Here is a 27,763-nt window from a genome sequence, read left to right as displayed (position 1 = left end):
CCCAAACTTGAGATAATTGATGTAAATGACATAAATGACTTACATGAGGTTACAAAATTCATAAATACGAACTTGGTTAAAAAAAATGCAGGGGTGCCTGGGTGGCTCAGTTGGTTGAATGTCTGACTCTTGATTTTGGCTCGGGTCATGATCTCACGGTTCATGAGATTGAGCCCCACATTGGACTCTGTGCTGGCAGTGTGAGACCTGCTTGGGATTCTTTCTCTCTCTCCCTTTCTCTCTGCCCCACCCCTGCTCGTGCTCTCTCTCTCTCTCTCTCTCTCTCACAATCAATAAACATAAAAATTTTTTTAAAAATTCAAAAATTGCCCTGCAAACTCTTTCTTTGAGAGCGTTTTCTAAAACAGAGAGAGAAACTGGGCTACAATCTTACCAATAAATATTTGTCGGCTTATTAGACTAAATGCGCCAGGTCCTTCACTGCCTACCTGAGTGTGAGAATCACTGACTTCCTCTCTGGAAGCCCTTTCAGCTCTAACATTCTGTGACCATAAGGAAAGAAAGGTGCACGTAAGCTTAATATAAGCAGTCAGAGCCATTCAGAAATGTCATGTGACTGGGGAGCACCTATTAACTACAAGAATTCAAGCAAACTCTTCTGGGCATGCTAGAAAAAACCAGAGCTACAATGAGCAAGGTGAGCTAGAATGGATGACTTCTGAGAATCCTTCCAAAGATTCTGTGATTCAATAATGTGTCAAAAACACAGACACAGTCACTTCTTTTAGCTCTAAAATTATCAGGCAGTCAAAGAAGATAAGTAGATCTGCTAGTCAAAAGAGAAAAACAATAGCTTTTTCTGTAATATTTCTACGAAAAGGCAAAACAATTAATGGCCAATAATTTTTAAATGTGCTCGCACACACCATCTCAACTGGTCCTCAAAAGAATCTTACAGAAATAGAAGCATATGAGGGAATAAAGGATGTGACAGAGACCACTCGGTTCCATCACTTGCTAACCCTGGGAACTTGGGTAGGTTGATTAATCTCTGTGTACTTCAGTTTTCTGTCAGATAGAGTAATAATTGTACCTATTATAATTATTTCCTCTCAAGGAGTATTGAGTGGATTAAATAAATTGCCAGTGTAGAAATTCAGAAGAGTGCCTGGCACATAATAAACACTCAATAAATGTCAGCCATTACTATTATTTTTCTTTAGGAAGAAGGAATGAAAATACAGAGAGGGGAAAGGATGTGCCTAAAGATAATAAAGATAGTAAGACTGAAACAGATAGTAAGACTGAAATGTCCCCTGTGTACATTTCCTGCTCTTTATACACTATCTCACTGCTTTTGCTCATTAACAATTTCTCAGTGAAACTGAGTACTAAAAGTGAAATTAAAGAGAAAGTGAGACATTTTTAAAAATTAGAACTTTTTCTTACTCCTCCAACAGGTAATGATAGTGTTTTAACATCCCAAAGAGATAAAATACAGCACTGTCCAGTAGAAATAAAGCGCAAGTCACATTTCTGTAGCCGTGTTAAAAAAAAGTAAAACAAGCAAGTGAAATGCATTTTTATAATGTTTATTTTTTTAAATGTTCATTTACTTTTGAGAGAGAGAAACACATAGACAAAGCACGAGCAGGGGAAGGGGCAGAGAGAGAGGGAGACACAGAATCTGAAGCAGGTTCCAGGTTCCAAGCTGTCAGCACAGAGCTTGACGTGGGGCTCGAACTCACAAACCGCAAGATCATGATCTGAGCTGACGTTGGACACTTAACCAACGGAGACACCCAGGTGCCCCTTTTTGACATATTTAAGGGCTGAGTTGGATCCACCCCAAATTTGTTGGAATCCTAACTCCGAGTCCCTCAGAATGGGACTATATTATGAAATATGATCTTTTAAGAGGTAATTAAATTAAAATGAGACCAGTAGGGTAGGCCATAATCCACCATGACTGGTGTCCTTATTTGGACACAGGCGTACACAGAGGGAAGGCCATGTGATGACACAGAAAGAAGTTAGCCATCTACAAACCAAGGATGGAGGCCTCAGATGAAACCATCCCTGCTGATATTTTGCTTTGATCTCAGGTTTCTAGCTTCCAGAATTGTGAGAAAATAAATTTCTGTTGTTGAAGCCACTTTGTGGTATTTTGTTACAGCAGCTCTAGCACACAAATGCAATATATGATTAATATAAAAGTCACTGATGTGATACATCCTTTTTTTTTTTTTTTGGTACAGAGTATTGAAATCAAATAGGTACTTAAAGCATATCTCAACATGGACCATCCATGCTTCAAGGGTTTAGTAACCATCTGCAGCTAGTGGCTATTGCCCTGGACAGTGTAAGTATGGAGTAGCAACATGATATTATATCTTTTATGTAAAATGGTTTTTTAAGTTCTAAAAAAATACATGTTTATTTTTAAAAACTTTATGAATGATTACTTAACAATCTTATTCTTAAGTTCCAATTCCACTGCTAAAACAATATTGCTGATTCACTCTGAAAAAAATGTTTACATTAGATTCATATTCTCAGAATGGCTACCTGATAAATCCTATGTTTCCTAGGTAAGTGTTCAGATTTGTATTTTCCTTTGGTCTTGGCATCAAATGAGATATTGAGAGACCATAAAATGATCTCATTAATAGGTTGTACAGCGAATTTTAATTTTGAGATATTGTCAGTATAAGGACAAACTTCAGTGAACATTTATGACTTTAGGATGACAAGAAGATAGAGTTATATGCTCTACAGGAATCCACCTGAAATGATGATGGTGTTGGTAGCACACGTCATTCTTCTCCCTGCACAAACGATTCTTCTAACTTACAGATTTTCCAGACCTTCAGCTGGGATCTGATATTAGCTTAATGATCATTTTGTTGCTCATGAGTATCTTAATCACAGAGACAAGATCTCCTTCTTCCCCAAATCAGATAAGTTTGCTAATAATGCATGGTTCATTGAAAAGTTTATCAGAGGGCTAAGGATGAACTGGTATTGGGGAAAGCTTGAAGGTTTTAAAAACCATAGGACTGTTTACGCATGTCTCAATGCACAGCCATTGAGGGCTGCTGTTAACTGGAAAAAAAAACAAATGGTTTTGAAAGCCACTACTCTTGTGACAAATCCTGTACCTTTAAGGACTATGAGTACTCACAACCCAGTGTTTGGTTGTTTTTACTCTTCTGTATGTACTCATCTACAGGATGCATAACTCATAGTTTTATTTGGAAATGGGTAATCTTTAGGTAAAAACAGGACAGGCCTTATATAACCTAAAGGATTATTGTTTCTTGACTTTTGGGGTTTAGGGATGTGTTCCTGGGGATAAGACATCTTTTCAAGGGGTGCCTGGGTGGCTCAATCGGTTAAGCATCTGACTTTGACTCAGGTCATGATCTCACAGTTCATGGGTTCAAGCCCCTTGTCAGGCTCTGTACTGACAGTTCAGAGCCTGGAGCCTGCTTCGGATTCTGTGTCTTCCTCTCTCTCTGCTCCTCCTCCACTCATGCTCTGTCTCTCTCTCTCAAAAATAAATAAACATTAAAAAATTAAAATAAATAAAAAAGAAATTTTTTCAATGACAATGTAAACATTTTGTGTTTTTGTTTACTATATTTTTTAAAAACCATAGTAACTTATAAATATATTTCTATCATTTCACACATTGATATTTCAGTTAGTATTTTTTAAATTCATTTTTATTAAAACAATTAAAATTTTTTTTAAATGTTTATTTATTACTGAGAGGCAGAGAGAGAGAGACAGAGCATGAGTGGGGGAGGAGCAGAGAGAGGAGGAGACACAGAATCCGAAGCAGGCTCCAGGTTCTGAGCTGTCAGCATAGAGCCCGACATGGGCTTGAACTCATGAACCATGAGATCATGACCTGAGCCAAAGTTGGACGCTTAACTGACTGAACCACCCGGGCAGGCCTTCTGTTGGTATTTCTAAAAGATAAGGACTCCTTTTCAAAAAACAACCTTAATACCATTGCCACACAAAAAATATTTAACAAGAATCATTTAACATCAGTGACTACTTTTTAAGCCTTTCATTTGGGAAAATTTAAATATATGTAAAAGTAGAGAGAGTAAAGAGAATAACAGAAATTAACCTCTAGGTGCTCATTACTCAGCTTCAACAATGCGCCACATCGCTGTCCTTGCTCCCTCTATATTCCCCAACTACTCTGAGGTAAACTCCAACATCGTGTCATTTTATCTGTAAATATTTCAGTACGCATTCCTAAAAGAAACGGACCCTTAGAAAACATAACCACAATACTATTATCACACCGAAAAATATTAATCATTTCTTAACTTTGCGAACATAGTTGACCCTTGAACAACACTGGTTTGAACCATGTGGGTCCATTTATACACATTTTTTTTATAAACACAGTATAGAATACTGTAAATGTATTTTCTCTTCCTTATAAATAATATTTTCTTGGGGCGCCTGGGTGGCTCAGTCGGTTAAGCGTCCGACTTCGGCTCAGGTCACGATCTTGTGGTCCGTGAGTTCGAGCCCCACGTTGGGCTCTGTGCTGACTGCTCAGAGCCTGGAGCCTGTTTCACATTCTGCGTCTCCCTCTCTCTCTGACCCTCCCCCGTTCATGCTCTGTCTCTCTCTGTCTCAAAAATAAATAAACTTTTTAAAAAATTTAAAAAAAATAAATATTTTCTTTTCTCTACCTTACTTTGTTGTAAGAATAAAGTATATAATACACAGAACATACAAAATATGTGTTAATTGATGGTTTATACTAATGGTAAGGCTTCTACTCAACAGGTTATTAGTAGTTAAGTTTCTAAGGAGTCGAGAGTTATACTGCACAGGGTGCATGGTTCCCCTAAACCCCACTTTGTTCAAGGGCCAATGTTCACAGTATACTTCCCCAACTGTCTTTGAAAAAACTGATTTAAAGTTTATGTGTTGGAACTGGAATCCAAATAAGTCCATATACTATGAGGGGTAGATACATTTCTTAGGTTTATTTTAATCTATAGGCTTCTCCTCTAACTCATTCTCTTTCTTTTTGCCTTGAAATCTATTGTTTTTGTTCAAAAAGGTGGGAGGAGTGGGAGTAGGTCATTTGTCCTATAGATTCCACCCAACTTCCCGGTTTGGATTTGACATATTTAATCCACCTGGATATCATTTCATGGGTTCTTCTACCACCTGTATTTCCTATAATGTGGTACTTCGATCTCTAGACTCAATTATTACTTTTTTAAAAAGTTTTTTTAATGTTTATTTATTTTTGAGAAAGACACAGTGTGTGTGGGGGGAGAGGAGAGAGAGAGAGGGAGACACAGAATCAAAAACAGGCTCCATGCTCTGAGCTGTCAGCATAGAGCCTGATGCAGGGCTTGAATTCACGAGCCATGAGATGATGACCTGAGCTGAAGTCAGACGCTTAACTGACTGAGCCACTCAGGCACCCCTACTCAATTATTACTTTTTAAGTGACTCTTTTTGAGTTAGGGAGAGGCAACTACATCAAAATTGATATGCAGACTAGATACTAATATTGTAGAGTAGAAAATGAGCCCCTTATACACAGCATAAACACTATTTTCTGTTGTCCTCTTTGTAGAGTATTTATCTTGGTCTAAACTGGTTTATTAAATAGATAATTGTTACACTTAATCTATGCTACATATTAAGCATACAACATAGGATGAGAAATGTACTAGGTGCCCTGAGAAGTTAAAGGGAGGAACACAACACAATTTGTTCTCTTAAGAAGTTTACCATCTATTTGGGGAGGAGAAGATTAACAGGCAGGACACAAGGTGTCCTAATCACAGCGTGCAATAAATGCTAAGTGCTATGATAAAGCCTCTTAGTGTAATCAGTTTTCCAAGAAAAGAGGGATTATTCTAGAGTTTTCAGGAGCCAGACAGAGAGAAAGCATGTGAGACTTGGCCTGGTTGTATTGGGACATGCAGACATCCAAAAGACATGCAGGCAAGGGGAACAAAAGGAATGGAGGTAGACATTAGCTTGATCTATTTGGGGAAATATTTGGGAGTGCATGGTAAAAACATGTTGAGTGGAAGGAGACATATTTGAATTGTGAAATGAGTGGCCTGTTGTGGAGAGTTCAAGTTAGGCCAAAGAGAGGAGATGCGACATGGTGGGCATGCAATGTCACCAGAAAGGGTATGATCAAATGGTGTTTTAGGAAGATTACTATGGTGGCCATTTTCAGGCTACATTTATGTAAGGAGAGAAGGACTGGAAGCAGGGAGGCCAATTATGGTCTACGGTAGAAATGGCATGTATATATCTAGGTACCCGGTCACAAAATGTTTCTTATAGGGGAGGAAAGACATGTGTTTAACATGAAGTTAAAAAAGGGAGCCAGTAGACAAAAGGTGAAAGATACCAGAGAAGGCAGTTGTATACATGAGATTTTAGATGGTGTCAAAAGCAAATGAGATTTAGTGTATTGGTAAAGGAGGAATATTTAGAAAGATCTTCCTTCTATATCATATTCCAGCTATATCTAGCCATTCACTATTTCCAGATCAAACCACGCACACCACAACCTGGCGCCTTTGGCCATGCTGCCCCTTGAATGTGAATGCCCTTTTGCCTAAAAATCTGACTGCTAAAATCTTTCTATTATTCAAGGTCTGGTCTATATGTCACCGCCTGTGTGATATAACCTTCCCTAGAGAAGTTAATTAAAATTGATCTCTCCTTCCTACATATTCATAGCTTATTTAAATGTTTCTTCTTAAAAATTTACATTTTTCCCCCATGAATATTATTGATTGCTTTCTACTAGGCTTTTTCCACTGTATTTTAATGCACCGCAGTTACTATTCTACGGTGCTCGATAAATGAAAGCGGCATCTTTCTTCTTGAAGGCTTAAGGGAAGGCCAAGAAGAGAATGGGGAAGAGTGAAGATAAGGGTATTGGCAGCTTCATCCGGTTCACCTCAGTGCTCTCCCAGAGAAAGAGGTGACATGCCTGCCTAGAAGGAAAGTGAGGGGTGGATGTGAAGGGAAGATCGGATTTGGAGCAGGTGACAGGTGAGTCAAAAAGAGGTAAGAGGAGGAAAAGTTCCTTTAAATGTTGGGTACCATAAATTTGCAAGGACCAGGTTTTTGCAGCAAATTTTCTTTTAGGAGTTCATAGTTGGAAGGACAGAGAAAGAAGACAGCATAAAGACCAGTCCACAATGCCTGGTGCAGTGAGCATTACCATATTCAGTAACAAACACTTAACATGGGAGAGTGGGGGTGTGGCACAATGATGCCTCAGAGGACACTGAGATGATGAGCCGGCGTTCAGGTTGAGGAAAGAAACTAACACAAGCTGTCAGGCCAGGTTCTCAGTTCGGTTGCCAAGAATAGCCTGGTATGATTTTGAAGGATACTGATGCCCGGGCCCGGCCCACAGAGACTGTGATTTAATTGATCTGGGCTGAGGCCTGGAGCATCTGTGTTTTTAAAAGTGTCCCCAGGTGAGCAACCCTGCAGTAAGGAGATACAGATGGGGAAAAGCAGAAGGGGTTAGGGGACTGAAGGTTCTACTGAGGATAGAGTACAGGATGAAGTAAAAACGCTATTTATGGTCTCAGGTCTGAAAATTCCCAGGAAAAAGAAGGATCTGACTTTACATAAAAGAAAGTATCTATGTTTTAGGATCCAAATGTGATCTCAGCTAGTTTCCACTGGACAGACGTCATTATTCCCTGACAGTCATAATTGGCACTGTGGTAGGCAGATGGTTGAACGGTAAAAGAAACTTTACAAAAAAAAAAAGTTATTTCAAAAAGAAAGTTGCGTACCCACAACAGACTTGCAGGGTCTTTCTGAGGCCAAGTGCGACAGAGGAGAGACAAGTGCCGAGAGGACACAGGATGCTCAGGAAATCTCATCTTGGCCAGACCCAAGGTCAGTCATTTCAGCTGATCACAAGAGACCTCCTGTGGGAGGCCTTGGAGCACCTCTCTGACTCCAACTGTAAAAATCAGGCTTAGCCCTGGTTTTCTTAGTAGCCATTTATGGCTCTCATTCATAAATTTGGCTAAGAGGTTTTTGAATTCATTTACATTTCCTGCCAGCACCACCTTTTGGGACCAAAGAGCTCCATAAGTTTATAACCTGCTGTGTGAAGTAGATTTCCTTTCATTTTCCCTAAACTTACTTCACTGTGTTTTAAAGAGTGCCCTCCTTGTCCTAAAAAGAAAAAGTAAACAGGATTATAAGATGAAGACAGATTGGCTGAAGTAAGCAGGGCAGAAAAAGAGCTAGGTGTTATAAGGAACCACAGACTACCTTAAATCCGAAGTATAGTTTTAAAAGACAAACATGGCTGGAATGCGTGACCAAGAGGGGAGCCGAGTGTGCCACACAACAATGGCTCCATTGTTCTCAGAACCCCCTAGACCCTTCCAGGGGCCCTGCATCCTGTTTGGGGCACCACTGCTCAAATGAAAGGGAGAACTTGAATGTTTAGCAGATATCAATAATACTGATTAAATCACTGGAAAAGAAAGAAAAATTCAACAAATGTGGATTTTTCTGGTTAGAGAAAAGAAAACTGTTCCATACAAACGGATCTAAGATATGACGTATAAAATGGAAAATAGTTGTTCTACATTTGAGTTAAAACACAAAGAGAAGGAACCGGCACGCAGCAGACGGTCGTTCAGCTTTGCCATGAGAAGGAAGCTCCCGACACTGGCAGTTATATGTAGGACTGAGAAAACTATGCATTTCTTAAAAATTCCTATTTCCAGAATGATTTGGGGCTCATCTTGTCTTTGCACTTGCCTCAACAGATTTTAAAGACAGCTAACTGAGTTATTTACCTAAGATACTTAGGAAATAAGCACCTGAGAAAATAAAGAAATTTGTGGTTAAAATATTAATATGTGTAATTTTTGGAACTATAAGGAAACAATAAGTATTTAAAAAACATATTAATTTTAGTGGGCCGAATAGTAAACCAAACTATCTGTTGCATTTTTTCCTCTAAGGTCTTAGTACGAAGTTGATTAAAGGAAAGTTTTGTGTTTTAATGGAAAATAGGGCAAAGGTTATGTGTAACAGGAATCCAGTCATGTAAAGCTTGCAGAACGCAGGTTAGGCTCATAAAACTGCTCATTAAAATGCTCTGTTCTGAAGCAAAAGCAAATAAATGAGCTCAAGGAAAAGAGCCACAGAAATCATCTAGAAATATTTCCATGAAAGACTGTGAAAATAGTCCTCCCTAGTCATAAGAAATGTTCAGTTATTGCTTATACAAATAGCCACACTTAAAAGACTTTTAAATACCTTCCCTGCAATGCTGGTTTTGACCTTCTGCCAAGAGCTACTTAGTGTTTTTTTTTTTTTAATTTTCTGAATAGACCATATGATGAGCAAAAAATATAAAGGCACACACACCAGAAGTTTTAAAAACAGCATTAGCAGAATAGTTTAGTTATTAACCCCACCCCCAAATTCTGGTTTAAATTTAGCAAATTTACAAGTCCTACCCTGGTTTAAAACCCCAATCCCAAATTATAGAAATGAAGACCAAAAGAATCTTGAAGATTTACAGAGTTAGAATTCTCTACAGATCATTATCTTCCAGTACAGAAAACGTAGATGGAGGAATTTAAATTAATAATGGTAATGTCTTGCCGGCAGAATAATGAGCAGCAAGAGAACTTCTAAGAAGGCAGTTAGCCCCAGAGCAATTCAGACAGACCGTGCTTACACAACGGCTGGCTGGTCTGTAAGGCCTCAAGCCAAAAACAACACCGACTGCCAGCAGTGCCCATCACTTACAGAGGGAACGGCACAACTTGATGCTGATGAAGTGTGTGTCGGGGTGGGGGGTGGGGTGTCCAGACACGTATCCTATTTTTAATGTAAATTCGGTGATGCCCTCTTCCCTGTCTGAGTCACAGAGGGGCGACCTGGTGCAATCCCAGCATGTCAAGGGATCAACCGGAAGGAGGCCAGCTTACCGAAAACAAAACCGCTCCAGAAAGCAGCATCAGTAGTGAGGCATGTGGTCTGAATTCACACCCTACTGCTCTATCTGTGGCTTTTCCTTGCACCATTTCCATAGCCTGTTGCTCCCGGGAGGGAGTCAACAACAGCATGGATGTTCTGCCCACTCATTTTCTGTTTTTGTTTTTTGTTTTTGTTTTTTTGAAGTAGAAGGAATTACCAATGGCAATACTCTTTTTTTCACTCCAATCTATCTTAAGAAAAGCAGTCTGCAGCTCACTGGTGAGACGAGACGCATCAAACTGAGAGAGATTCCTTTTAAAAAGCAAGGCTGGATTGCAACAGGCTTCCTGCCAACATTCAATCAGGTTTTGTTGTTGTCCTCCTCGCTGCCGCTGCGCCTTTTCACTTTGGTGGGGAGGGAGCTGACTGAGAACCTTGGCTAAAATAAAAATACAGAACTATTTTACGCAGCTAAACCAACTCTCACATCCTGTGAGATAGCCTAGACATTTGATAAACACATCTTGGCAACAACAGCTCATCTCTTCAGAGTTAGCTATGAAAAGGGTATTTCCTAATTCACCCCACGCTAAACAAAATCATCTGCTGTCTTTTTTTCCCACTGGCCTCTAACATACCTTATTCTGGAATGACGCTTTCCTTTGCTTGGGTAGATTTTGAAAATCAGCATTATCCTTTCCACAGTGGTAGTTTACATTTTACCTACACACACACACACACACACACACACACACACACACACACACGCATTCTTGCACAAGTTAGCAAGATTTAAAGCCTCTCATTTTTTATTCTTGAAACCCCGAAAGGGAAACTGTTCTTCATGTGCCAAGGAATACAGCCATTCATTATTTTTTCTTCCTTTCTCCCTGTATATCCTCCCAATAGGATTAAAAGCAGTCTGGGGAGTGGAGTATGGAGGTAGAGGTAGAGGGAGAGAGGGTGGGAGGGAGGAACTTTAATAGCCTCTACTACACGGATTCAACACAGTAGGGACCTTGTGCTTCAGACTCCAACTGTTTCCTTCCTTTTAAGCCTTGCACTTGGCCCTCTTCTACTGAAGCCATACACTGATATCTCTGGACAGAGGAGGTAACTAATAAATGGCCTTTCTGAGAATGAGGGAGGATGGAGAGGCCTAGGAAAACTATCACAACCCTATCTTTGATTTTTTAAAATAAATTTCATCTTGAAATAATTTGTTTTACAAAAAGGTTGCAAAACTAATACAAAGAATTCCTGTATACTCTTGACCCAGATTCCTTAAACGTTAGCATCGTCTGAAACCACACAATCATGGTCAGTCAGGAAATTTTGAAAAGTATTGGCCAGTTATTTTATAGTGTCTCTCAGTTCGAGTTTATCTGATGTTTCCTCATAATTAAACTTAGGTTATGCATTTTTTTCCCTACTAAAGCCACATAAATGATGTATCCTTCTCAATGCATTACATCAGGAGACACGTGATATCAGTCTGTCCTGTTGCTAGTGATGGTTAAGATGGTGTATACCAGGTTTCTCCATTGTAACATTTCTATTCTTTTCCTTTCTAGAATTAAGAAGTATTATTTGCATGCTACTTCGAGAGTATGTAACTATCCTGTTTCTCATCATACTTTCACCTACTAATGTTAGCATCCATTGATGAGTCTTGAGAGAAACAATTACTACTACGGTGTTTTGCAAATGGGGATTTTCTAGCTTCTCTTCTAATAGTATCACTTGGAATTATACGTAAGGAAGAGCTTTCCCTTCTTCATTTAGTTATTCAGTTATTGATTTACAGAAGTATAGTTTCTTATTTTATTCTATGGGTTATAATCCATTACGGTCATAATTTTTGTTGCCGACATTGTCCCAGATTTAGTCACTAGAAGCCTCCCTCAAGTTGTCTCCTGTATCCTTAAATATGTTCCCATCATTTTTTCTTTACTTTCTGACAACATAAGGTATTCTGCGGTCTTTTTGTACTTTCTCCAGTCCTGAATTTCTCCAAGAAGCTGTCAGTTCCTTTAATGGGAAAATAGGATAGGGGTGCCTGGGTGGCTTAGTGGGTTAAGCGTCCGATTTCAGCTCAGGTCATGATCTCGCAGTCCATGAGTTCAAGCCCCACTTTGGGCTCTATTCTTACAGCTTGGAGTCTGGAGCCTGCTTCAGATTCTGTGTCTCCCTCTCTCTCTCTGCCCCTCTCCGCTCATGCTCTGTCTCCTCTTTCTCAAAAATAAACAAACATTGAAAAAAAATTTTTTTAATAGTATAAAATAATTCTAGCTTTGCTTGTCAGTTAGAGTGGTCCATAAGTCTCCTAGTGGTAAAAAGTCACCACCATGTGGGTTGGGAGAAACAAAGGCTCTGAACCTCCAGTGTTTTGGGGGATAAAATTTTCACAACTATAAACTGCAATAAAATATGTCTTTCCCACTTCACCCTAAATTGGAAATCCCTGGTAAATAATAGAACTCAAATAACTGAATGCTCAGGATCAACAAGATATATATTTTTTGAAATCGGAAGTATTGTGAGATTGTGATTTATAATAAAAAAATACACGTTTGGTCTTGGTCTTGTTCTTGGCACAGAGCTCCCAAAACCCTTAGAATTTTCTAAGTGATAAGAGTCAGACACAAAAGTGTCCTTTGTTATTGACAACAAGCCCCTTCAACCACACCTGTGTTTATATTAATGAGGAGGCCTTTGGAAAGCACCTAGGATGGGGGCTGGTTACCAGTGGAACCAACCGTGATTGATTACAGGGTTGGAACTTTCAGCTTCATCCCCCTCACCTCTGGGGAAGTGGGGGGTGCTGGAGATTGTGTTCATCGCCAATAGCCAATGGCCAATGATTTAATCAATTGTGCCTCTGTAATGAAACCTCCATAAAAAAAGGGGGTGGGGTTTGGAGACTTTCCAGGTTGGTGAATACGTGCAGGTACTGGGAAAGGGGCATGCCCAGAGAGGGCAAGGACACTTGGTGTCCTCCCACATACCTTGCCCTGTGCATGTCTTCCATCTGGCTACTCCTGAGTTAAGTCCTTTTATAGTAAACCACTAATCTAGTAAGTAAACTGTTTTCTGAGTTATCTGAGCTGCTCTAGCAAATTATCAAACCATAACAGGGGGTTGTAGGGACTTCTGAATTATTTGGCAGGTTGGTCAGAAGCACAGGTGACAACCTGAACTTTTGATTGGTGTCTGAAGTTGGGTGAGAGAGTGGAGCACTCTTAGGGAACTGAACCCTTAATCTGTGAGGTCTGACGTGCCATCTTCTGGTAGGTAGTGTCAGAATTGAGTTAAATTGTAGGACCAATCTGGTGTCACAGAATTGCTTAATGGGTGGAAAATGCACACATCTAGTTTCAGATGCAGTGATGTGCAGCAGAGTTGTGTGAGAGTAGAGGACGTGCACAGAGGAGTGTGTTTTCTTCTTAGAGATACTTATGGATATTTCATTGTAAACTAAAAACCCACCCCAACTTTTGTTATGCTTACCACGGTATAATTTGGAGTAAAACAAGTAAATCTTTTACTAAAGTGCTTTAACATTGTTTTTCTGATTGTTTTACAAGGCACAGGTGAACAAAAGACAATTAAAACTAAGTGGTAATATAATTAAGTACATAATAAACTGTTTAGTTTTGTGGGGAAATAAAACTCACTATTCACATGGCTTTTAATTACCAGACATTATTATTACTGTTGTTTTCATGTTGGCTTAGATTTACCTAAATGTTTATCCATTTCTTTGTCCATATTTTCTTTTTTTTAACAGTTAGTTATTTTTGACAGCGAGAAAGTATATGTGAGTGAGTGAGTAGGGGAAGGGCAGAGACAGAGGAGAGAATCCCAAGTAGAGAAAGGGAGGGAGAGAGAATACCAAACAGGTTCCACACCATCAGTGCAGAACCCAACGCAGGGCTCGAATCCATGAATCATGAGATCATGATCTGAGCTGAAATCAAGAGTTGGACACTTAACTGACTGAGTCACCCAGGCACCCCATTTTGTCCATATTTCTTATGGATCATTATCCTTCTTCCTGAAATACTTCTTTAAGAAGTTCTTTTTGTGTGCATCTGTTGGTGGTAAATGCTGTTTTGTTGTTTAAAATGTCTTTATTATACCCTCACTTTAAAATAATGCTTTAATTAGGTTATTCAATTCTAGGTTAACAATATTCTTCTCTCTATACTTTGAAAATTATTCCATTATTTCTGGTTTCCATTGTTGCTCTTAAGAAGCCTTAATTTTTGTTCCCTGGAAGTTTATCTCTCCTTTTTCTCTGGATGCTTTTAAGATCGTCTCTTTGTCTTTGGTGTTTGGCAGTTTCATTACAACGTATAGCTGTATGTTATCTGTGGTTTTCCTAGATCTTGGAATTCATGACTTATATCAATTTTGGAAAAATTTTAGTTACTCTCCCATTCTCTTCTAGAATGACGATTAAACATGTGTTAGACTTTCTCATGCTATCTTTCATGTCTCATATCTTTCCTATCTCTCTGTCTCTCTATGCTGCATTCTGGGTGATTTATTCAGTTATGCAGCCAGTCGTGTGTAGGAACTAGCATGTGCCAGCATATGGGAACCAATTGACAGTATATATTCCCAATTCTGCATTCACTATCATCACACTGGTGATTTAAATTGGCCATTGTAGGAGTAGATACAGAATAGAAACTGGCAATGTTAAATTACAGGGACTTTTTTCTACTTCCCTGGAGAAATAATTATTAAAGATTTATCAGCATGCTACTGTATACAATCTATTTCACTTAGTCTCTCTTGAGCTGTTTAATCTATTTGTGAAGTTTTAAATTCAATCACCATTTTTCATTTCTAAAAGTTCTATTTGGTTCTTCAAAAAATATACATTGTCTTTTTTTAAATTTTTTTTTAATGTTTTATTTATTTTTGAGACAGAGAGAGAGCATGAACAGGGGAGGGTCATAGAAAGAGGGAGACACAGAATTTGAAACAGGCTCCAGGCTCTGAGCTGTTAGCACAGAGCCCGAAGCGGGGCTCGAACTCCTGGACCGCGAGATCATGACCTGAGCCGAGATCGGATGCTTAACCGACTGAGCCACCCAGGCGCCCCTACATTGTCTTTTCTTAAAAGTTGTTCTTTTCTCAAGTTTGTGATTTGCTCTATTTAAACATTTAAACATAATCCAAACTCTTTTCTATTGTTTATTATTCTCTCTTATTTTAATAGATTTTTTAAAGTTTATTTATTTTGAGAAAGAGCATAGGAGGGGCAGAGAGGGAGAGGGAGAGGGAGGGAAAGGGAGGGACAGAGAGAGGGAGAGAGTGAGGGAGACAGAGAATCTCAGGCAGGCTCCGTGCTTCAGGACAGAGCCCAATGTGGGGCTTGAACTCATGAACCATGAGATTATTACCTGAGCTGAAGTCAAACACTTAACCGACTAGGCCACCCAGGCACTCCAATTTGTTATTCTCTTGACTCACTCATGATGGTTTCTTTTTCTCTTTTGTCTTGCCTTGTTTTTTTTTTTCTTTTCTTTTCTTCCCTTCTTTCTTTTTTCTTCCTTCCTTCCTTCCTTCCTTCCTTCCTTCCTTCCTTCCTTCCGAGTACTTTTAAATGCTGGATTGTGTATTTAGGTTCAACTGGGCTTTATTTGTGTGAATCCTATTAGGACTGGTGTGAGGCTGTGTACCTTCAGAGAGTATTTATGTTTCTGTGGGCTCCCAGAATGGCTTCCACCCAGGGCCACTTCACGTTAATATCTCAGTTTTCATTCTGCTTGACCACGTAAGTGGTACAAACTTGACCCCCAAATCATATGGATTCTCTAACAATGGATTCTCAAAGATGTTTGTTTACCCAGAATTTAGGGTGAGATAAATAACTTTGTTTTCTTCCATTCCTGGCAGATAGATTCTTCTAGCAGGGGTATATCTTGGAGGGTCCTGCTTACTGCAGAAGGCTTGGTTTCAATTTTCCAACTTGTTCTGGCTGACATCTTTTCCCCTATCCCCATACGACTGTGTAAACCCAAAAGCTCTTGAGTACAGTGATGGCAAACACCCCAAGGATAGCTGTGGCCTCACCATAGTCTTAACCCTCTACTTTCCTGTTCCCTCTTTATTTTGGCCACCACAGTGTTTTCTCATCTTTCTTGTGCACTCAATTAGAAATTTAAAAGAGTACTTCTCACACTGTCCTCAAAATTTCTAGATGATTTGAAGTCAAGACAGCTAGTCTAAAAACTGCTGAAATCAAAGTCCGCATGCCTGTAAAAAAGATCCTTTCCTAAGCTTAGAACAATTTAGAATTATAAAGATTTGAGAACTCTGATTGGTGCTAAGTCTTTTCTTTTACTTCAAAATATTCTATAGCAAAACATTTATATCCCACAGACAGACAGACACACACCCATCGACACACTATACATTAAGTACTACGATGTGCTGACACTATTATTAGCTATTCAGAATAGCTACTGAGCCTTGCAAAACACTTTGTAAACCATGAATAAGTGAAATCAGAGGTTGATACTCAGAGGAATTTACATCCTAACCACCAATTTTTTTTTTTTGCCAAATTTTACTTGGGTTCCAAGTACTTTAGACCCCTAGGATTCATTTGATGCTAGTAACAATCCTTTGTACTATTCCTATGAATATGAATATACACTTTGTATAGAGTAGAGGTATACAATTTTCAAATTGTTTTACTTATATAATTGGCTTTGAGTTGTTTTTTTTTTTTTTTTTTTGAGAGAGAGAGAGAAGAGAGAGAGAGAGAATCCTAAGCAGGCTCCACACTCAGCACAAAGCCTGACGTGAGGCTTAATCTTGCAACCCTGAGATCATGACCTAAGCTGAAAGCAAGAGTTGGACACTTAACCGAGTGAGCCGCCCAGGCACCCCAAGGTTTTGAGTTTTCACATAGACAGACTTAGATTTATTTTCTTTTCCAGAAACCAAGAGTCAAAACAGATGCATGATTTTTTCCAAGGCCATACAATAGAAGTTGAAGAGGTAGAATAGAAAGTCAGTTTTCAAAGCTCTAAGTTCAGTGTGATCAGCACAGATCAATCAGAAAAACTGGGGCATTTCCCCATCTCTATGGGGAAGAAAATCCTATTGGAACAGAGGACTCCGGGACTAGGTCGGGGGGCCACATGGATATACATTTGTAAAACATGGTTCCATTTTAGTTCAGTTTTAATCGTTTATATGCTTTTGAGGTGTTTTTTTTCTCCCCTGAGGTAACCCTCAGGAATGCTATAGTGATTTAGGAAATGTTTAGTTCAAAGAAGTTCTGCAACAGAGATACCGGTACAGAGGACTGGTATGCTAACGGCCTGCTCATTCCCTGCCTTTCTATTTCCAATTAACATTCACATAAAAAAATCAGTAGTTCACTCATTAAAATGACTTTTTCATTTTGAATGCAATAACAATTTTCAGACACTGTCTCTGTACCTTCACAGGCAAATCCTTACAAACCAGTAAACTGGGACTCTTCATGAATTCTTGCACTCTCAGTGAGATTTGTAGTGACAGTTTTCGGTTCAAAAGTGCATTCTTGTAACTAGACTACATGGGATCATCCAGTGGAATGAAGTCCAGTATCACATACACAGCTGTACTCTGAGAAGTAATTTTAGACGTCAAGATAATGTATGTCGAAGCTGTGCAAAACCACAACCCACCAGTGGATCACGATGCCTTTTGGCAAATGCTGTTTATTGTGTTAGTCTCTGGCTGTACAATGATCTGGAAAGCTGAACGACTGGAATTTGTCACTTAAGCCATTCATCCTCAGCTGCCAAGAGGTGGGCACATTCTGACCTCTGGAATTAAAGTTGGGCAGAGTTCCATACACTATCCTACTAAGAATGTGGTCACTATAGCTCCAATAAAGACATCCTGTTTCAGCAATACGGTGTAAAGAAAACTTCACAACTATCAAATGGTTTGGATGTTTTCCATTCATTTTTAGTTGGTAGACGTCCATTTTCTTTTTACTTATGTCTAAACTAATTGTGTGTCTTGATATTACATTTTTTTCTATAGCTCTAACCTAAAAACAGCTGAAGTTATTTTCCTGAATACACATAAAAACTCCTGAGCTGAGACCTGATATATCAAGTTTCAGCCTGAAGAATTTTTTTGAGCCGATGGTTTATGCTGAAAACGCTGACAGATGTCGAACAGCCTCAGCAAAGCAATCTTTAAGGGAGTTCTGGGCAACAGCCCATGTGGCTGCTTTGAAAGTGCTAAATTCTTGTTGCTAAATAATTTTATTTAAAAAAAATCCTATGACTTATTATATTAATATTTTAACAGATATTTGGAGAAAGCCATCAATTAATTACTCTGTCGCTAACTTTTGGAACTTGTTAGCTCTTGTTTTGCATTTTCTTTGGGCACAAGAAATTCTATATTCATCATTCTAAAGGGCCAGATAAGAGCCAGGCTTCAGAAATTATGACCTTTAAAGCATAAAGTAGATACAGAAAATTTTAAAACTGCTGCAAGAAGTCCCTGAAACCAAGAGTATCTAGATGGTAAACATCTGCTAAATTTGTGGCAGTGATTTTTCTTTCCTGGTATTTTAAAATATGAGTCAGAGGACTCAAACTACAAACTACATACGTCTGATCAGAAGCAACTGAATGTTTATAAGTATTCTACAGGGGGTTCGGACTGTCCCAGGAGGGTAATATTTTAAAGGACATCAGTGGATGCAAATGAATCTCAGCCATAAGAAGGAAGAAGAGGTGAATAGTACTTTTGTCTCTGGGAGACTTGGAATTTCAGACAGGCTCCATTTTGGAGAATTCTATTTAGCTTGCCTGCATTTGCTGATGTTGTTTCAGTTGGGAATGGGAGAATGATATTCCTTATCCCTGCATCCTGAACTGTTCAGCAGTGTTATGCTATGCTGTTAACAGCTGGCAAGTTCCATGGATATGCAGATGGAAGAGTTCCCCGCTGATATAAAAAGATCTTATGAATTGTGTCTTGTGTAAAAGAGAGCAAAATACTTTTTACAAAGTAAGTATAACATGAGTAAGAACTGCAATTTTTTTCTTCCCCTGTTGGTCTCTAGCAAACTCTCGTCTCTGACAGTCTAATACATAATCTAGACACTTTACTGCATTGCTGTGCTCCTTGGAAAACTGTTTTTACACTTTTTTTCTCCAAAGCTAAGCACTTCTTTTCTTCCTTTCTAGTTACGCCATGGTAGTTAGCAATCTTCTAAATGTCTGAATGCTGCATAAATAATTAAGTGGCACAGAATGTGTTGTTTTGCAAAGTAAAAAAAAATCCACCCATCTAGATTCATGAGCATATTAAGTCATTAGCAGGAGGAATATTCCACCTACAAGAAATACACTAATGAGATAAAATGGAAGGGTGTGAAAAATGTGAGCAACTTTACAATGTTACCACCATACCAGAAAGCCCTAAGAATGGAAAGGCCAAGTCAAGGGCCACTCAACATGCAGAAGAAAAAAGATATTCTATAACAGCTTTTATTTATCTTCTTTGTTTGAAAAAAAATGATGGAGTGATTATTTGTGATGTAAAATATAAAAATATCCACTAGGGTTATCATTTGGACCATCTGAGAAAACAACAGGCCTTTTTATTTTCAGAAATCTATACCAATTTAGCATTTTGTATGTATCATGTACATGCATCACCCGATGTACATGTTTACTGATTTAGTACAGTGGTTTTTTTTTTGCCTCTTCTCCTCTCTCTTCTGGACTCAGGACAAGTTGTCTACATACATGTGGATTTGGTGCTTTGTGTTTCTAACTGCTGACACTATAGTACTCCTCTTAACATATCACTCTACCATTAAAATGATTGTGCACAATCACTTAATTCAGTATAATAAATCCTGAATGCAGAAATACTCTTTGGCCAAAATGCCCTAAATCACATGTGTATTCTTTTTTTTTTTTAATTTATTTTCTAATGTTTATTTTATTTTTGAAAGAGAAGAGAAGAGAAGAGAAGAGAAGAGAAGAGAAGAGAAGAGAAGAGAGAGAGCACGCACACGCATGAGTGGGGTAGGGGCAGAGAGAGAGGGAGACACAGAATCTGAAGCAGGCCCCAGGCTCCAAGCTGTCAGCACAGAGCCTGACACGGGGCTCGAACTCAAGAGCCCTGAGATCATGACCTGAGCTGAAGTCACACGCTTAAGCAACTGAGCCACCCAGGTGCCCCACATGTGTATTCTTTAGAAGTTTAATGAACACTGTCTTCATTTATTCCATTCTACTGGATTTGACTCAGAAGATGAATGTTTGGGAATTTTTTTTATCTCAATTTAGAAAATGGGTATTTAGTAATGTATTACTACTATATCTATCTATATTACCTTTATGTGAAATTCAAAACAGAATATTTTATGATTATTTTCTTGTTAAAATGATCTAAAATTAATAACAACTAGGTTCGAGACGAAATCAGAACACAATCAGCAGACTGAATAAAGACGGGTCACTTACGCTCAGGCAAATGAGGAAGGGAAAATGAAATGCACTGAGCTTGTACAAGCTCTCGCTGTACCTGTAACAGATCTAAAGTTGGCAGCAGCAATCATTTACAGAGAACTTCTAAGTGCCAGGGATGGAACTAAGGGCCTTACTGATTTTATTTTCTCATTCAATCATCACAGTAATCCTCGAGGGGTGTGTGTCATTTCCCCATTTGCATATGAGGAAATTGAGGTTCAAATGTATTTGGTAATTTGTCCAGAAAGTGTTAAGAGCCAGCAGTCAAAACCTTTGCACCACTAGAAAATAGCCAGTCTACTTTAGATGGATAACCAAACATGTGGTGGAGGAACTGGTGAAGTGTCCAAGGGGAAAGGTGTAGAGAAGGGCAAAGGAAGAAATGATATCCCTTGGCGTGTGTGCAGGGTGAGGACCCCCAATATTGGAAGTGGTAGTATTGGAGGGCTAGCCAGAAAGTGTTCTGTTTGGTGACACCAAACAGTTAACATAAATGGCATTATTCATTTATTAAAAATGCTACTGAGAAGATGGGAGGGTTGGGCAGGGCTAATGGTACCTCTCCAGAGTTTGAATTTACCATTTACGAGTGCTGTGAATTCAGGTAAGTTGTTTCACCTCTCCCAGCCATGATCTCTGACACCACATATCTGTTGTGATATCATAAATACATTGTGAGGACTGATGACATTTTAAAAACACTAGCACAATGCTTGGCACATATTGAGGCATTAAGCAAATGTTACTTCCCTCTTCTGTACTTAGTAAAGTTTTACTGAAATTTTCATATGTTAAAGAGATTACTAATTTTTTCCCCAGCTTTTAAAATTTTTGAGTTCCTTGATTTTGTTATTTTTCTGGTTTGCATTAATTACAGTGAACAAAATATTCTATACAAGGATGTGTGATAAATTTGATAAAATATGATAAAACATGAGAATAATAATCAGAAGATATGAACCTGAGTCCTGGCTTTACCATTTATTTATACAATGATACTTACAGGTTAACTGATCAATAGACTAATTTTACTTCCTTTGTAGGGGATCCATCCTGGTTTCTTTTAAGATCTCTTTCTCCTTGGTGTACCATGATTTCACTATGATATGCTAGGTATGTATTTGTTTATTATTTAATCCTATTTAGGACTTGTTATGTTTCCTGAATCCAAGAATCAGTGGACTTGAACAATTTAAAACAATTCTCAGCCTGCCTTGTCTCCCCCAGGGTACTTCTAGTATACAGAATTGGATGAACCATAACTCTTGGTTCATGGCACACTTTCAACATTGGTCAATGCACAGACCAATTTTATTTACTTATTTATTATTTAGATTTTTAACACTAGTTATTTTTAGAATGAAATAAGCACCAGTGAATTCATTATCAAACCCCAAAGCTAGGACTTTTAAAATACGCTACGTCTATTCGTGTGGTACCTTACACCAATCAACTCGTCATCTCCCTGCCTTTGCCACCACCTGAGGTAAGGATCAGTGAGAATAAACACCATTACCTTACTTTCCTTCTATTATTGTTTTATTGCATCTATACGTAGTTTTAAAGAGTTATTTTATCTTTTATTTTTAATTCCATAAAAAAGAGTAAGCAATATACAATCTCTCTCACTTATATTGCTAATTAGTTAATCGCCTGTGGTGTAGAGCTCAGCAAGATACACCACCTGTCTAACACCCTGTTTTCCTCAGCCTCCCCTACACGTCTTCAAACCAACTTTATGTAGTCACCCTCATTCACCTTCAGTTACTTCAATACACCATCATTTCTCTGAATTTTTACATGTATCGTTCCTTTGCCTGGGATCCGCTTCCCTTTCCCCAGCCTTCTCCTAGATTTTTACTTCTACCCTTAACATTTACCTCAAAAGTCACTTCCTTTCCAAAGCATTTTCTGATCTCCATTCTTGCTTGTCAAAAAAAATAATTAGATACCTCTCATCTTTACTTCCTAATTATTATAGTAATTATCATACATGGTGATGATAAGTGACTTTCTTATCAGTCTCCCCTATAGATTGGGACCTCTTTGAGGACAGGGACCCTTTCCTGCTATATACCTAGCATTAAGCATAGTGCTTAATTAGCACAATGAAGGTGCTAATTAAATGTCTGTAGAATAATAAGTGAATTAAGTGGGCACAACTACACTTAAAAGTTTGGTAACTTTGACAAGGAAGACTTATTCTAATGATTAACAGCCTCTGTGTGTGTGTGTGTGTGTGTGTGTGTGTGTGTGTGCGCGCGCGCGCGTGCACACACGTTATGTGTGATGCGTGGTTTAGATGATCTGCTCTCTAAAATTATACACGATTTTCTGACTTCCCATTGATAAAGAAAACGGAGGGCTAAATTTCCATTCACTGTGCCCTACAGATTTTGAAATGCTTAACTTACTACCATTCCCCCCACCCACCCCCAAATGCTTTTGGAACCAGATTAATAGGGAGAAAAGTAATTCACTTAGAAAGCCTTCAACTCACAGTTGTCTGAGATGGTTTTGTCCACAAACATTATTTTCTCTAGCATAATCAATTTCTCTTTCTGAAGGAACCTCAAATAAGAAAGCAAGATTTAGCTGAGAAATTACTTTTTGAGAAACAAACATTTTTAAACTTGATGAAACTAAACCTTTGTGTTCAGGTTTTTAAAGGATGCCAGTTTAGCAAACATTCTAGACACATCTGATTTGGACATGAGACCCTACACATTAGTCATCAATAGGCAATGGAATAAAGCCTTTATAAGGATATAAAATGTGAAGTAATCTGAAGGCTTTTTGTGGAATATAATGAAAAGAATGCTAACATCTTTGGAAAAACACATTTTGTGGTATGTTTACATGTATCCTTTTGTGAGCTCACACACACGGGCAACAAAATTAGAATTCCATGGCTATTTTGTTTCAAAATTTAAACCATCAGCCATTAATATTTTGAAGTAATTCCTATTCTATTTCCAGTTTGAGCTGAGCCCATCATAACAACACTGTGAGAAAGGAAACAAACTGCATAGATTCCATCTGGCAAATCAGAGGCCTGTAGATCTGACTGTGGTTCAGCCTCTGGCGCCATCAGTTGGGCTCAAAATCAAAAGCTGTGGAAGGAGGTAATTAGCAGGGACTCTAGACCACTCACTTGGCAACAGCAGGCTTCTTATAGCCACTGGGAAAGTGGGTGGGAAGGGGTTCAGAAATATTCTCTAAAATAACATTGTTCCTTTAGAATGGATGATTGCAATTATAGAGCTATTTTCATGAAAGAAAAGTTGATTTTGATTAACATTCATATCGACACATTTGTTAAGGTGTCAATATTTAATTGGAAAGTTCGACTACCAGCAAAGACGATTATTACAGATTTTTATTTAATAAGAAAACAAGTAGAGGACAACACCTTCTAACTCACTCACAAAGGTAAAAGGGTAACCCACCACCAATTCTTGGTAAGAAAGGGTGACCTTCCCCATCCCATTAATTTCAGCACAAATTAAACCAAGGAGAGGCATTTTGCCAAAGCAATGAAAATATAATCATGTAGGTCACATTCAGAAGATAGTGTCCTCTGAATCTTGCCTGACCAGGCTGTTGATTTCTTAAACTTCAGTGTTAAATGGAAAGAAATTGGCTACATTTAAGCCACTCGATTTGGCTATAGACATGATCATTTACAGATGAAGGCGAAGCAGCCCCGAAATGAACAGAAGATGAGAAGACTGTGTTCCAAATTGACCAGCTGAAGGAAAGTTTATATTTTAAAAAAACAATCACTTGGTCAGTGACTCATGGGGAAAGAATTCTTAAGCTTTCTTCAGGGAAACCCCAGTAAATAACATGTATAATAAAATGGAGATCGTGTTGTCTGTTTTGTTGGGCTGTTCAGTCCACATAATAAACCATTTGGCAAAAAAAGGAACATTCTGAACACGATTCTCTCTGGGAAACCCCCAAACAGCAAGAACTACTGTGGCTTCCTTACAGTTTTACAGAATATTTTGTATCTCAGACTCGCATGTGAAATAAAAACTTGGAAGAAATGTGGAAAAAAATCTGCTTTTTGTTACAGAGTTAAGGATTTTTCAGTCGGGTGCTTCCATGATTCACACTGCACTCCACTCTTCTGAAACTCAAAACCACATATCATAAAAAGCAACACTGGCTCGAGTTAATTCTTCCTGCTTTATCCCTAGGAGAACCAACCGCTCTAAGTGTGCCCCACATGACACACAAGAGAAATGAATGAAAAGTTTTCGGCCTGCATCAATTTACTGGAATATGGTGTAAATCATATGCTTTCAAAGAGATCTGGAGTCTGAACTTTTTTTTTTTTCTAATTTGGGGTTTAACTGACATAATCTACAACAGTTTCAGTTCCTCTCATTTTAATTAGCAAAAGCTTTTGGAATTTTGTTGTTTTGGTCTCCAAGAACATCATGGAAGAAAAAAAAGTTGAGCAAAATGAAATGTGCTTCTAACTGATTAAAGAAAGCCCTGTTTGTTGGGGATAGGAATGGTCAGAGTTCTCTATTCTCCAGTCCCCTGCCCAGAATGCTTTGTTCAAGCCACACGGTGCCTAATCAGCATGTCTTTAGATTATTTTATGTTAATTAAAATTATGGTTAGTTTTAGAGGTTAATGTATACATGTTCATGTGGCTTCAAAGCCTTCCCAAATTACTGGCTGAGCTCCCTTGCCTTGGGCAGGCCTGATCTGTGATAAAACTGACCACATTAAACTAAGTTTATTGCTATGGAGTTTTTTTTTTTTTTTAACTCAATGGAGAAATTACATTTTGCAGGTTTCTTAAAGAATTTCCCGTTTTAAAACACTCTCTACTGATACCCCAAAAAGGTAAGAAAAAAAGAGAAGAAGAAATGTAAAAGGAAGGGAACAAAGGAACTGGCTTACATGGGCTGGTGGGGGGGGGGCAGCTTACTGAGACAATAGATAAGACACAGAACACGACTGATAGATCGCAACTTCTCCATGCTTGCTTTTTGTTGTTGTTGTTTTTTAAACTACAGAAATGCTCCAATTCATTGATTTATTGAGGAAAAATCCCACCAAAAATTCATCAAAAATTGGTTAAAACAATTTCCTCTAATTTATTTGTCACTTTCTGTCATATGGATGGTAAAGCCCATTAAGTGTTCAATGTCTGTCAGTGACTGTAATTAGGGAAAGTGCATTCGAATGGACAACATAATCCCTGATGGCCATAGCTATAGGGCAGCCTGGTGATGCTAGGCAGGAGACCATCTGGGAGCCAGGAACAAACAGAAGTTGGGACCAGAAATGGGAACAGAGAGGTGCTTCTCCTGTGGAGGAGAGGCTGGCAACCCATGACTTGTAATGCAAGTGAATGTGTCAACCTACATCTCATTCTGATCGCACACTAAATTCCCAGAATGAATCTAACCCAAAAGATTGGAAAGGGGCACATTTTTCATTTACATCATCATCTATTCCTTAAAATTCTCCTTTGTTCGGGCCCTTGCCACCTTTCTCCTTAACTACCATGAGAATCTCTTGACAGGTCTTCTGGCCTCCCATTAAATTCATCCTTCACATGCTGCTAGACTAAACAGTCTAAAACACTGCTCTGATCTTTCATAGCATTTTGATGGCACAGGATGAAGTATATCATCCTCGGTGACCTATCCCTTGCCTGATTAGGTAGAAGTCCCACCATGTCTGATCTAAACAAATCAGGTGTTACCCATTAGGATGCCTTCCTCACCCATGCCACAGGCAGTCAGGTGCTCCTTTTGAGCCACTGAACCCTGAACATACCTTTTATCACCCTCTATTATAAGTTTCTCTTAGATAGTGAGCTCTTTAAAAACAGAAATCATGGATCACTTAGTAATTTTTGCATTTTTGGTACCTAGCAAGTGCTTAATAAAGGCTTGTTGAACTGCACTGAAGTGAAATGAGAGAAACAATAAAGAACATCAAACTCCAACAGACAGGACAAGCAGGAATGATGTATGAAAGAGGTTGGTTTCACAGATTGCATTCACCTATCAGAGACTGGGAGGTTACTTGGGAAAATCCAGGAAAGTAGAATGGCTCCCTAAAGTGGGGGAAGATTCAGGAAGCTGTTGCCCTAAAATGTTGCTGAACATCAAGTGTTTGTTGTACGTCTGGGTGCTTTGGCCTATAAGCACGGCATGGCATAATCAAACCACAGTATTTTGATGGAGCAGGTAAGCTGCCAGGCCAGGTCGTCATTGGTTTCTGAGCAGATGACTAATGCTGAAAATAGGGAACGGGCAAGAGTGATTGACAGAGATGAGGTTTCTAAGGCAGTATGAACCAATGCAAATGTTCTAGAAACAGAATGGTGGCAAAACAGATGGAAATAGATAATATGGTTTGGGTAAAAATGTTCAAGAACAGCATCTTTACCCTTTCCCTATTGCCCAAGGGTAGCAAATGCAAATTTTCAATACTGTCACAAGTCAGGAAGGAAATTTAGTTAAAGGTAGACTCTAAAATAGTCCCAAGAATGAAATAGTCTCTTACACAGTGAAAGGGAACAACTTAACACCAAAATATTTCACAGCCAGAGATTACCCTCAACTCTCCTTTAAAAGCAACCAAACTTTATTTTCTATTTAGAAAGACAAATGTCAATGCACACCATGGTCAAACTTGGCAGAGTACAACGTAAGAAAATCTCCAAACAAGGAAAATGTGAATATACCTCTTAACAAGTTAATAAAGCAGAATAGTTCTAAAAAGCAAAAAAGATGAAAAAACCCTAAAACTATAAACCTGTACAAATAAACCTTCTACCATTTATATGTGTCAAGTTCAGATCTACTTTCACTCTGGATTTAAAACCAAAATAAAGTACTGGCTATACACCGAGGCTCATCTGAAACACTCCATGGAAGTTTTCAGAGCTTCTTAGCACAAAAGTACAAAGAGATATGGTAATGACTTCCCTGAACAAACAAATATACAGAAAAAAGTGAGTTGGTTTGAGCTCTCAGGGCACACCCGGTGGCCTGTGGCTGCTCTTATCCTGTGCCATGAAGAAATGTATTAGGCCTCTCTAGATCATCCTTCCAGCCTGGGGACCGCCAACAGTTGTTTTCAATGAGGAAGGAGAATGATTCCCCACCACTAGCGTCAGAGTTGCAAGCTGAGTCCATTCACAGGCTCCCTCACTACCAGCAAAATGATTTGCTATTGATCACGGTTGGCAGGGACTTGAGAAGGGGGGATGGTTAGAAAGCTGAATTCTAGTAAACCCA

The 27,763-nt window shown here is 38.7% G+C and overlaps 1 protein-coding gene and 1 long non-coding RNA gene across 16 annotated transcripts in view; one reads left to right on the top strand and one right to left on the bottom strand.

Moving 5' to 3' along the window:
• DNM3 (dynamin 3) overlaps positions 1-27,763 on the bottom strand; it is a 569,293-nt gene that overhangs the window by 51,202 nt on the left and 490,328 nt on the right. The gene's annotated exons all lie outside the window — the stretch shown is intronic.
• On the top strand, positions 752-17,889 carry LOC102899987. The gene is made up of 4 exons (XR_442225.5): positions 752-996; positions 2,220-2,323; positions 6,873-7,038; positions 17,439-17,889. It is a non-coding gene; the product is annotated as an uncharacterized LOC102899987 (long non-coding RNA).

This window comes from Felis catus, chromosome F1 (assembly GCF_018350175.1).
Source record: "Felis catus isolate Fca126 chromosome F1, F.catus_Fca126_mat1.0, whole genome shotgun sequence".
Lineage (NCBI taxonomy): Eukaryota > Metazoa > Chordata > Mammalia > Carnivora > Felidae > Felis > Felis catus.
This window is presented reverse-complemented; position numbering and strand designations above follow the sequence as displayed.